The sequence below is a fragment of the Saccostrea cucullata genome, unplaced genomic scaffold (assembly GCF_032062105.1).
Source record: "Saccostrea cucullata isolate Sc308-1 unplaced genomic scaffold, CSIRO_AGI_Scuc_v1 ctg1535, whole genome shotgun sequence".
Lineage (NCBI taxonomy): Eukaryota > Metazoa > Mollusca > Bivalvia > Ostreida > Ostreidae > Saccostrea > Saccostrea cuccullata.
This window is the reverse complement of record NW_026940140.1, coordinates 74306-87912: the sequence shown is the minus strand read 5'-3', so window position 1 is coordinate 87912 and position 13607 is coordinate 74306. Positions and strand designations below refer to the sequence as shown.

Here is a 13607-nt window from a genome sequence, read left to right as displayed (position 1 = left end):
CGGCTTTTCTACTTCCGGCCAACAGTGCCACTCATTTTCCCTGCCAACATTCCCTCTTTACCGATCAACATCATAATAATATGCAGTAAAGAAAATAATTTACCAGTGCAAAATAGTGATATATGAGTTGTACCTTTTTGCGCAGAAGGGGGGGGGGTGCAGATTTATTGAAAATTGATTTTAGAATGAGTCTCGACATGGCATATACGTACATGAAAAATTCTGGCATATTGTTAATTTTAATTTTAAAACCATGGTTTAAAAGAATTTGCTTTCAATAAAAACACTCACTAGGTGACAATGACAATATTCTCATAAAGGTACAAACATACATTGTAGAGAGGAGGTTTAATTTACCATATACTGATTTTTTTCTTGTGTTCTACCATTGCAAAGTGGTTATAGTGTCTGTTAGATAGATTCGCGAAACAAGGAGTTGATCCTTACGTCGCCGGTTCGATCCCACTGTGGGACGTGAAGACCGGTCCTTCGAATGAGACTGTTTAAACCGATGTCCCGTGTCGCAGTAGGTGCTGGCAAGAAAACGATCCTTCATGGACTTGAGTGCCGAGTATAGGACAAAATTTGCAGCTCTCCACCGGCAAGTGGTGGCATCTCCATATGAGTGAAAAATTCTCGATTGGGACGATAAACAATAAACAAACAACAAAGATTTATTGAGTCATTTCACTGTATTTTACTGTCATTTATTTTGAAAGTAATACATGTGTGTATTTCAATCTTCTTTATCGCATCGTATCAGCGATTACTTATTGTCCTTTTGACCATGCACTTACAGAAGTACCGCATACTTCCTGGACAAATATCTGACAACAAACATATGCCAGACAAATAACTGTTTGCTTGACAATTGGATTTGCAGTCTTCCAGGTCACATGTTCGGAGGCAGATACAGCTTTCGACAAAATATCCAGACATCAGTAGGGACAAGACACCAATCAACATCCGCATGGTAAAACGCTGCATCTATGGATTGGAGTTTTATATCATAATTCAAATATACATTCCTTACACTCTTTAAAAAGAAATATTTATGAGTTCAAATATAATATTATATCTTTAGTGTCGTCTTCTTCTTAAATAATAACTTTATAGATATAAAATTAAGGTGAGTGAGAATAAACAACAGATGTACAATGAGTACTCCTATTTGGTATGAAATCAATTCGATCGTTTCTTTAAAAAAATGATTATTGGCAAAGAGAAGAAATCTGTCAGTTTAACAGAGAAAGAGAGAGAGGAGAGGGGGAAGATTCTCTTTCTCACTTCTAAAATCTTAAACTAGACATCAGCATTATTTAAAGGGTATATGCAATTAAATAACCGCACTGAATACTAAATAATTTTAGGGTGTTATTTTGAAATTGAATTTGTATGTCAAAGTCAAATAAGATATATTTATATACATTTAAAAGAATGAAATCTCTTACCAGATCGCAGAAATCCTCCCTTTAAAAATAATTATGCAAAGTTTAAAATAAGGAAACGCTTGTTTTATTTTATATTATTTTTACATTTTTTTTATTGGTTAATATGCGCGATAACAGTTTTATTAATTTGCTGGTTAGTGTCATAATTTATAAATGTTGCAGGTGGTCAACAAAAATTTAAATATCATCTATGACATTTCATGTTACTATGACCAAAACTTAATAAATATCGTTCAATGCCATGTTTATTTTGATATCAACAACTATTTTTATTTTGTAATGTTGCATGAAGGCTAAGGTTGCAATCCATTTTTTTTCTTTCCTTTTAAACGGCTATATAGGTCTTTTTTTAAATTTCATACAAAATTTATATCATTATATTTGTCTCTTTTCCCTAAGGAAATAACTCATATTTCTTTATCTAATGGTCACTTACATTATGTTAATCCAGTTGTAACCAATGTACAAAATTAATAAGATTTTTAATATATTGAATCCCTTGAAAGTTACAGCCATTACTATCAGATGTCTACAAGTTTCTGAGAAATATTGACCGTGACATTTTTTAGATTAAAGAAAGTATTTCAAACATGGAAAAACAGTTTCCATACATAATTACACACTTACTACAAAATATAAAGTACCTTACATTTCGCCAGAATTATCATGAGGTTTTTATCTTGTATTAAAATGCGTATGTATATGTAATGAATTAAATGTAATTTTCTTGAAGAAATAGTTTATGCCATCTTAAGAGTATCTAGCACTTAAAACTGAGAAACATAAAGGGAAGATTATCATATTCAGAATTGTATAATGACAAAAATTATTCATTAGTTAAGCTGATTGATTTCAATATACATTTACCATTAAATTAAGCTCATTTGTTTTGTGAGCATTTGGAATAAACCTTGAGGGGCGAATTTAATCAATTGTATTTGAACTATTTTTATATTTTGTTATTATAAATGATAATAAAGAATAATCTCGACACCTCAACATGTGTCTAAGACAGGACGTTTAATCAAATATGAAAAACAATCATGACAAAAACCTTTGTACTAAAATTTCTCATGCAGATTAAATTGAAACAGATTAAATTAAAACAGATACTATGTATAAAAGGACGGGTTCCAGTAAATGTTCAACCAAGCCTTTTTCTTTACTCACCACTAAAATATTAACAGTAGTGAAGGAGAAAACTTCAAGAGTACTGTGCAACATTATTCGAAAAGCGATTTAAATCAGATGTGGAACTTAATTTTTTTTTTTTAAATTCTGGTTAATTTGAAATCACAAAATTTTGCCAACATGAACAACATAAAAAATAACGACTTTTCAAATTTATAAACAACCATTCCCCACGATAAATTGACAGCTGCATTTTGAATAAAAATGGAACTCGCTTTACTTACCTTGTCATTGGTCATTGGCAAAATTATTTTATTAAAAACATTCTAACTGTACACACAAGTAATCTGAGGTTGGTATAGAAAAGATGCATCACTGGGTGAAAAAAGTGGTTTCCCATCATGGGAAACTTTGTGGAAACCACATAGAAACCTTCAGTTTGCATCATGTTTCCCGGTGGTTTCCGCAGCGGATTCCATCAAGTTTCCTTGACACGGAAACTACTATGCTCCGATTCCATAAGGTATCCCGAACCTCGGAAACCTCGGTAAACCTGAAATTTCCCGTACATCCACGTAGTTTCCCGTAATGGGAAACCTGAAGATTCCACTGGTTTCCAGAATCAGGAAACAACATGGAATCGGAGAGTAGTGGTTTCCGTGGATTGGAAACTTGATGGAATCTTTAGGTTTTCCACTACGGGAAACTACATGTAGGCTCGGGAAACCTCATGATTCCTAAAATCTCCCTGACTAAGGAAACTATATGGAATCGGAGCGTAGCGGTTTCTGTGGACTAGAAACTTGATGGAATCTTAAGGTTTCCTATTACGGGAAACTACATGAAAGCTCGGGAAACCTCATGATTCCTAAAGTTTCCTTGACTCAGGAAACCAAATGGTACTTTAGTGTAGCAGTTTTCGTGAGACGGAAACTTGGTGGAATTATCTGGTATCCCATTCCTGGTGAAAATTACTGGAAAACTTCAAGATACCCTAACTTTTCTAAAGGAAGCCATGCGAAATGATAGTGCAAATTTCCACTCTATGGAAACTGAAGGGTAAACAGGTCTAGGCGGCCTCTGTTTTTGGAGGATAGTTTTTATCCTCTAAAAACAGAGGATAGAGGTGTCGCCACCTACCGGACTTTTCAAAACAAAGGGCAGTCTACGCTGATTTTTCAACCAAAACAAATAAAATGTTAAATTTCATGAATACGATGATGGTTAAATCTAGGTATTAAGTTTGTTGTTCTGAACAGGACTACAGAGGGCGTAGCTATATTGCATTTTGTATTAGCCTTGTGTACTGTTGTATTAGCCAACTAAAATACAGCACGGTCAAAAAATGAATCTGAAGCTTACTGAATGCTGATTTTTTTCCCTATTATAAATTTTGGAGAAATATATTCCTAGCAATGTATAATGTCAAAATTTCTCAATCATTTTTTAAAAAAATTATTTTTAACAAAATCTACACATTATATTTCGATCCAAACGATAACGAAAATTCAAAGTTACGGAAAAAATAGTATGTTGGATAAGCTCCTGCAAACATGTTTGCTTTCCCTGCTTTTATTGTGTCCCTTTCAAATAAAAGTAAAGTCCATGGGTTCACGGATGCAGCATACATTAGGTGAAATCCGCACCCCCTCCATTTTCCTCTCTTCTCGTGCAAACTCATTCAAGTCCCTTCTTACCCCCCCCCCCCTATTTTAAAAAAAAATCATCTTAAATCTTTATCTTTGACGACTGCAGTACATCTTCTTACTTCGTTTTTAATGTCGCTTTTCAATATTTAACACAATAAAAATCTGTGACATCAAAGCCCATCGAAGAACTGCCTATATCTGCATCTAATTAAACTGAGATTTTAAGACCCCTGAAATAAATTAGGATCAGTCTCCATCTACAGCAAGGTTAAACCGTCCTCTTTATCAGTTAAGACTGAATAAAATTCAATCACGTCTATCCCAGTGTAAAAACTAATCTGAATGAAACTTACGTTGTCCGTGGAAATATATATACTGCGGATGCATAATCCCCGTCGAGGCCTCATACAGGAATTTGGATGTTGCATAGCTATAAAGTGGGCGGCGGTGCTTTTTCTTGATTTCTCTAAATAATACTTATTTTATCTTAAAATTGTTTTATTTGCAAAAATTATCAGACAGAGTATTTTTTTCTTTACAGTACATTTTCTTTTGTGTTTCCTTTTTCTCTAATTTTGAATTAAATGAAAATAATATCATGTATGTATTGTTTGAGCATTTAAGTGCCTGTTTATTTGCCTTAGAAGGAAAAGTCTACAGGGAAAAACATAAAAATTAAACAAAATAACAAGAAATATTTAGTAGAAATGAATCGTAAGAAGTGCCAACTTTGAAAGCTTTTTGTAAAAATTCTAGACATAGAATCTCAAATCGCCACATACAATCGATAGTTTAATGTTTGAACTTTTATTTAATTGTACTCTCGTGCTTGCACTTTTTGATTAAAGGTAGGCACGAGGCGTTTGAAAATTACCTGTGTTATCCTCTGAAAACAGAAGATAAACTTTCCGACATTGCAGTGCGGTTTCCATATATGGTAAAAAATTTGGCTGCCATATTGAATTTAGCGATCCTCCAAAAATGGAGGCCGCCCAGACCTGGTAAATAAAGAATTTAAATTTTGGGAAATGATTGACTGGAAGCTCAATGATCTCTGTATTTTGTCATGGATTGGTAAATCTTTCATGTCTACATTGTGAAAATATAACAACAGTTTAAATCAAAATACATGTACACCGTATACATTACTGGTAATAATATTATTAATTTCCTTGGTGAGTAAACCGTGTATTCTTTTCAAAATCTATCAAAAAAAAATATTACATGAAGAGAAAAAAGCATTATCATTTATATGTTTAGTAATTCATTTGATGTACAAAAGCTATAAAAGTATTTTTATATGATATCAAAATACTAAATAAATTCATATATCTTAGATAAATAATGGAACAGTCTTTCACATTTAAGTTCATTCAAAAGCGTCATTAAGTGCTTCTTTCAACATCAGTTTCCTGTAATTTTCTTCACATCACCTACGGTCTGCAATATTCTTACAAAATTATTATATGATGTCAGAATTATAATGCTTGAATATAACTTAGAAATCTGAAAAATAAGTCAATGTCCTTAAATATACCAATATAAATAATTACTTTCCATGACCATGATACATATGATTTCAGCATTTAATGTGTCTCTTTAAAATTTAATGCTTTACAATAAGAAAAAAAAACATAGAATAATGTAAGTAATATTTTCAGCCTTATTATGTCATTGAGAATATATTATTACTTCATAAAACCCTGCTTTAAGTTGAATCAGTTTGAGAGAAAACATACTATTTATAATAACAAAAATATTAGAGTGAGATTTTTTTTTAAATTTTGATATTTGACCTAAAATATTGGTTGAAGATCATTACAGACCCTCCATCTCATTGCATAAAAGCCAGATTATACCACGTACGGGAGAAATATACTCTGGACTAGGACTTTGAATAAAGAAGTACAGTATATTTTGATACTGACCTTTGACCTAGAAAATTAGTCCAAGGTCACCCTTCATCCTCTATCCACAGGCTCCCCGTAGTTCAAGTTCGAGAGAGAAAATATGCTCAAAACAAGTGATATCAGCTGGCGTGATGTATAGACACACTGTCTAGAGGCATCCACAGAACAGGACTCTAAAAACAATGCAAAAAAGTATTACAGTATAGATATATATGTATTTGTATGTCAATGAATTTATCATATGCTGCATTGCACACATATGCTTTTATCATGGTTAAATTATACATGTATCTTATGAGTAATTTTATACCGGTACTGCATGTACACTCTGTTTATAAACAAGTAATTTAATTTTTTTTTTCCAAAAGTGACCAACATCATTTACATCCATTCATGAATTGGCTGATCAAAATTCAGTCAGTTTTAGATCTATGTGCTATACCATAAACGATTTTCACATTTACAAAAGTTATTCCCATTTGCGGAGTCAATCTTGGGTCAAACGGCGTTAGACGCTGTTTTTCCTCTATAACCTTACCAACTTTGAGGGTCAGTATCTTCTAAATAAAATGTGCTTGAACATGTTCTTAATTTTTTTCATGTTGCCCCATACACTGGCAATACAGGTACAGATCGTAATTGTCCGATATCGTTTGAAGATTGAAGATTAACAGATAACTTACAAAGGACAAAGTGGGGAAAATGAGCGATACGCCGACAACGGGAGACAACTCTGAAGAATGTGAAATTTGTCTATTGGTGATGACAATTACCGTTTTACTTTCACTGCAAAATTAAGAGACATTAAAAATTTAAGCCCTATTGTCATACATGCATGCTGTTTTTTTTAAATCTTCTCATCCATCTAGTATTTCAGTATCATATTATTTACCAAAATTTAGAATTTCAAATAATTGCATTGAATGTCTAAAAAATTAAGGAAACTCTAAACACTTAGTAACTAAGAGAAATTATTCTTTGGAGAGAAAAAAATATATCATATAAAGACGTGCAAAATGAGCCTTTTTTATTCATTTAGAACATAGGGTATGTTTCTCATTTCCGTAAAAATTTTCAAGACAACTGACTATTTGTGAGCAGAAATCATTGCTGTTTCCTTACATTTTGAAAACTTTATGAAAATAATTACATGTATTTAATTTCCTTATTTTGATATTAAATAATCCTAAAAATAATTTAATCTAATACAAATAATCTAATTACTGTAAAATATCATTTTTCTAAATGTTTCATCTAAGGGCAGATCGCTCTAACTGCATACATGTAAAACTACTCTATATTAAAGTAGAGCTTTTTTGTCTGCGGTGTTTAGAACTTCCTTAAAGTTATCAAAATACTGACCAGCAAGAAATCAGTAAATATGCATTTCTTTTTTGTCATTCAAATTTTTTCAAAAGTTTTTCCTGTTCAATTCAGGTTTAAGATAACAAAGTTTGACTGTATGTATTAGAGAACTGATTGTATGTCAATCATGGCAATACACACATACATGGAGGGGCATATTGTTTCAGCCCTAGCTTTTACATAAAACTTCTTGTAGCTCACAGCTGGTAAGCCACAGTTAAGTATTTAAATAAAATTTGGAATATTTTTTTTTCATGCTATGGTCATACATACCAATGCATGATTGATTACCACTTACCAAATGATCACATCATGATTTATCATACAATTTATATGATTTTATCTCACTGGTTTTCTTTTAAAGTCAGTTTTCTTCTCTCTGAAATGATAAATTATGTTCAGGTACTATTGCATTTTAATTTAAACTAATTATGCAATAGCATTAGCAACTACCAGGATGGGAGAAAAGATAACAACAAGATGCGTTTGTGAAACTCTATGCGGCCGGCGGCAACAAAGTTCGAAAAAGTAATTTTTAGCATAAAGGTCACAGTCAAGGTCACACAATCATTGTCCTTGGTATCATTTGAAAGCACTTAATTAGTGAAGTATACATACCAAATATGAAGTCTATCTCCTATGGTTCTGAAGTTATGGTGAAAGTTGATATAAATGTTTACTGTGACATCATTCTATTGGAATTCCAATGGGTACCAATAGTGCTCCGTTGATTTGAACATATTTTATTGTAATATAATTACAAAGGGATTGAGCACAAGTACTGAATAGTTATAACGCCCTCTCCCTATACGTGTAAATTACACATTTATATTCTCACAGTTAAACATGCTATATACAGTATTCAGAATTTGCAAAAGTAAACAAAATGATGCATTTTGCATATATGTATGAATATATAAAAGTTAAATAAATTCATATATCAATATGATACGTTATTAGCAGACCCATTTTTGTATTCATATGAAGCAGAATTTGTGCAAAATCTTATTATGCATGAAAAGAAGAAAACACTTGCTGTGGCCTTTAACTCGGTATTTAGATATATCGACGACGTTATGTCAATTAACAATGGTAATTCCCATTCCTAAATCTATACGATATATCCTGGGGAGCGTGAGATAAAAGATACCACAGAGTTTGACGCATCTGTTTCATACCTGGATATTTTACTTGGAAAAAAACTTTAATGGTAATCTAACAACCAAGCTGTATGATAAACGTGATGACTTTAACTTTTCTATCGTCAACTTCCCTTACTTATGCAGCAATATACCTTCATCACCTGCATAAGGAGTTTATATATCCCAGTTGATTCGATACGCAAGAGCATGCTCTACGTATGAACAATATCTCAAAGGAGGTAAATTATTGACAAAGAAGTTGATGAAACAAGAATATGAGCAGTCTCGTTTAAAGTCATCTTTTCGTAAGTTCTATGGTTGATACAATGACCTTGTCACTAAATACAATTTATCATTGAGTCAAAAGCTGATTGACGTTTTTCATACTAATTGTTAGTCCGTTATTTAGATACGGAATTGACGACGGATTTCTGTTATTTTCCGATCATGACAAGGAGCACACGGCGGGTGTGACCTGTTTCCAGTTGATGCTCACTCCTCCATGGCACCTGATCCAACCTCTGATGTTTTGGAGGTCCGTGTTTGCTCTGCTCCTGTTTTGTATTGTTTTATGGACTTTTGATATTGAATATTGTTCCTTATCTCTATGTGTTTCAAAAATTATATTGTAAGTCGTTTTAATTCAACAGTGTTAAAATTTCACGATAGCTAAAAAGTACCAGTTGCAATGGTTTTAATTTCACGCTGCAAGAAATTAATTCAAATTTTGTATAAGCATTTATACGTTTTTAACAACTAGAAATGAAATTCACGATGGGTTTGATTTCGGTGAAAAATGATAAATCGCGAACATAGCGAAATTAAAACCATCGTGATTATATGCCAATCTACAGTAATTCCGCAAAAGACCGGAAAATAAAATATTCTGCGATTTTAATTTATATACGAGTAATGAACTATATCGCCAGTTAACAGTCAGTCTCTATATTGACTTTTCTACAGGAACTGTGGCAGGCATAGTCTTAGAATTTTTTCAAAGGCTCTATGATAAAAGTGTTTGGTACTGTTAACAGAAATCAGACAAAAATGGGCTGCTATTTGTCATGGTTACCAAAGCAATATGTCTTAAAAATTGAAAAACGGCATTTTTTGCATGTTTTGAGTCCCATACATAACATTTGATGCAAAACAAACAGGTGCAATAACTGTTTCCAAAAGTTAGATGTCTTAAATGCATAATAAACATATTTTGGACATCAACTTTTCCTCACATGACTATGGAAACAAAGTGTTCAATAGTGCTAAATTTATTCATTTAATCTTACAAAGTCACTTAAAAATAAAGATATTTATAGGTTAAAATGCAACAAAATGATATAGAAAAAAACCTTGAAACATGCACAAAATATACAATTTCTTGTTGATTGGCAATGATTGACATGGTTTTAATACCACATGAGGGCTTTAGATTTACTCTCTGTGTTATTTAATCTGATCCTTTTTTCTTAAAAAGCACATCTGAAAAATGAGCAATTAGTTCACTTCACCCACATATGCTACATGCAAAAACAAGAGGCCCAGGGGCCACAGCGCTCACCTGAGCACACAGGCTAGGAAAAAGCAATTATTCTCAGATCAGAAATGAAAGTTTACCGAGTTTTGAGGGGGAGGGCTTAAATCTTAACTCCCCAGGGGGTCATGATTTGAATAAACTAGAATCTACACTACCTGAGGATGATTTAATATAAATATCACTAATTATAGCTTTGAAGTACTTGAGAAGGAGATTTTAAAAGATTTCCCTATATATTCTTATGAAAAACTTTGATTGACCATTTTGGCCCCTACCTTTCCCCGGGGGTCTGGGTCATGATTTGAACAAAATTGAATCTACACTACCTGAGATGATTCCACATTAGTTTTATCTTTCCTGTCCTAATGGTTCTTGAGAAGATTTTTAAAGATTTTTCCTATATATTCCTATGTAAAACTTTGATCGGCCATTTTGGCCCCACCCTACCCCTGGGAGTCATAAATTGAATAAACGTTAATCCACACTACCTGAGGATGATTCCACTTGAGTTTCATGTTTCCTGGCACAGTGGTCCTTGAGAAGAAGATTTTTGAAGATTTTTTCTATATATTCCTATGTAAAACTTTGATCTGCCATTTTGGCCCCTACCTTTCCCCGGGGGTCATGATTTAAAAAAATTAAATCTATACTACTTGAGGATGATTTCACATGAGTTTTATCTTTCCTGTCTCAATGAATCTTGAGAAGAAGATTTTTAAAGATTTTCCCTATATATTCCTATGCAAAACTTTGATCGGCCATTTTGGCCCCACCCTACCCCCGGGGGTCATGATTTGAACAAACTTGAATCTACAATACCTGAGGATGCTTCCACATGAGTTTCATCTTTCCTGGCCCAGTGGTTCTTGAGAAGAAGATTTTTAAAGATTTTTCCTATATATTCCTATGTAAAACTTTGATCGGCCATTTTGGCCCCACCATACCCCCGGGGGTCATAATTTGAACAAACATAAATCTACACTACCTGAGGATGATTCCACATGAGTTTCATGTTTCCCGGCACAGTGGTCCTTGAGAAGAAGATTTTTTGAAGATTTTTTCTAAATATTCCTATGTAAAACTTCGATCGGCTATTTTGGCCCCACCCTACCCCCGGGGGTCATGATTTGAACAAACTTGAATCTACACTACCTAAAGTTTCATCTTTCCTGGCCCAGTGGTTCTTGAGAAGAAGATTTTTTTAAAATGCCATTAATTTTTCTCTAATTCATAATTATCTCCCCTTGGAAAAGGGCGTGGCCTTTCATTTGAACAAACATGAATCCCCTTTACCCAAGGATACTTTGTGCCAAGTTTGGTTGAAATTGGCCCAGTGGTTTTTGAGAAGAAGATGAAAATGTAAAAAGTTTATGACGACGACAACGCCAAAGACAACAACGACTGCAACGACTACAACGACAAGGACAGACAACGGACAAATTTTGATCGGAAAAGTTCACTTGAGCCTTCGGCTCAGGTGAGCTAAAAATGAATGAAATAATCTAGCGGTTCTAGAAAAGAAGCAAAAAAAGTTTAAAAGTTTACAACCAAGGCAAGATGCACGACGAAGGAAGAAAACATGTACAGACCCTGAATCGTTATACTTTCCCATTTTTCCGTTCGCTAACCGTTCGTTCAGCGTTCGTTCACCGTTCGTTCAGCGTGCGTTCACCGTTCGCTCTCCGTTCACAGTATTGCGTTCACCGTTCACCAAGCACTCGCGTTCACCGTTCACAAAACGTTCACCGTCCGCTCTTCGCTCACTTTGTGTTCACCTTGCGTTCACCTTTCACTTATCGTTCAGCATTCATTGTTATTCGGAACTCCAAAGTGAAAGAACTTATCTTTTTGATGGTAAGGATTTACACGTTTTTTAATTAAATAACTTAGATACCGTGTTTAAAGAATATTTATTTAATTGCAAAAATTATCTATGATATTTATATTTGTATTATTATAATAACTCAGCTGTTACTTTATTCATGAAAGTTCACTGGAAAATAATAATTAAGTACCTACATGTATGTATAACGATGCTAAAATACTAAATTTTAAAAGGGGCAATGCACAAATGCTTCACGCGCGGCAACAATTTGTTGTAATGTTAAAGACGGCAAATCATTAATGGATGTATAATAATTATTCCAAGTCTTTTACAAGACAAGAATACAAAAAAAATTCTACAGTAACACGTATTTAAAACTACACGTTTAAGCTAAACTGTACACGTAGGTCTGAGAATTATGAACAGTACTGCAAATGCTCAGTTATTTAAATATCTTTAGAGCTAATTAAATTGAAAGTGTGATTTTAAGTTATAGAAAAGAACAACTGTTAAAAATAATCTATTATTAAGGAAAATTCCTTCCTTCACCGTACCTAAATATGTGTTTGCAATTCAGTATAATTAGGACACCCCCCTCCCCTCCCCTGCCTTTTCTCCCGAAATAAGAAATTCTTAGAGTGTATTTTTAGTGTATTTTAATTAATATTTAATGTGTATTGTAACACAAGGAAATCAGTTTCAAAACCAACATCAATCAGTCATTAAACCATAGTATTTTAGAATACACTTGTGCCGACAGTAGTATTCAAATTCAATTTAAAACTTAATCCTTCCAAGTATATATTCCCATTATTTATTTATTTTTTCTGCAGGAATGCGAAAATCAGATCTAGAAATGATAGGGAAAAATATTATAACTTCTTGGAAATACTAAGTGACTCTTTGCCTTCGGCATGTTCGGTGAAACGCGATTTCCACACCTCCACTGTATCGAATAATTTTGGACTTTTTGGACTTCCTGAGAACCGTGTGAACTTGAAGATGGAAAATAAAAGTAAATGATTACTGTCAAATGGATTTGTTAATCTAAAAAAAGATTACTTTTACTGCTTGGAATATCTAGGAAAAATAATAAGAATTTTTATTTGATACATCAGATATCTGAGAATTGAGGGTGTCTCTCTCTCTCTCTCTCTCTCTCTCTCTCTCTCTCTCTCTCTCTCGTTCATTTCTCTGTTCAATAAAAACTATGATAGCACATAACTTATTTAGTTTTGAAAATTTATTCTATCACAAATAATTTGAATGCCTCTTTCCACCATCTTGACCGAGTATAATCACGGCCGGGAAATGTCTACAGATACATGTAAAAGTTAGCTAAAATAATCATCATAAAAGAATTCAAAAGACAAAAATATAGAATATTTTGCATTAGAATTTTTAAAAACGAGAGTTTTTATGCAATAGGTCAACAGACAATTGTGAATAATAAAAAAATCCGTTATTTTACTCAGAATCGCCTTGGCACGGAAATACATGGAAATACATGCATGGTTGTTTCAACCGTGTAATTAATTCATTCTGTAAGTAGTAGTTTTATATTCTACATTATTTTATTTGTGAAAAGAAAAAGTCTATC

At 33.0% G+C, this 13607-nt stretch overlaps 1 long non-coding RNA gene across 1 annotated transcript; it reads right to left on the bottom strand.

Moving 5' to 3' along the window:
• Window positions 1–673: 673 nt before the first annotated feature.
• LOC134254870 (uncharacterized) lies at window positions 674–1484 on the bottom strand. The gene is made up of 2 exons (XR_009989396.1): window positions 1452–1484; window positions 674–987 (listed from the first exon to the last, which is right to left on the bottom strand). It is a non-coding gene; the product is annotated as an uncharacterized LOC134254870 (long non-coding RNA).
• Window positions 1485–13607: the final 12123 nt, after the last annotated feature.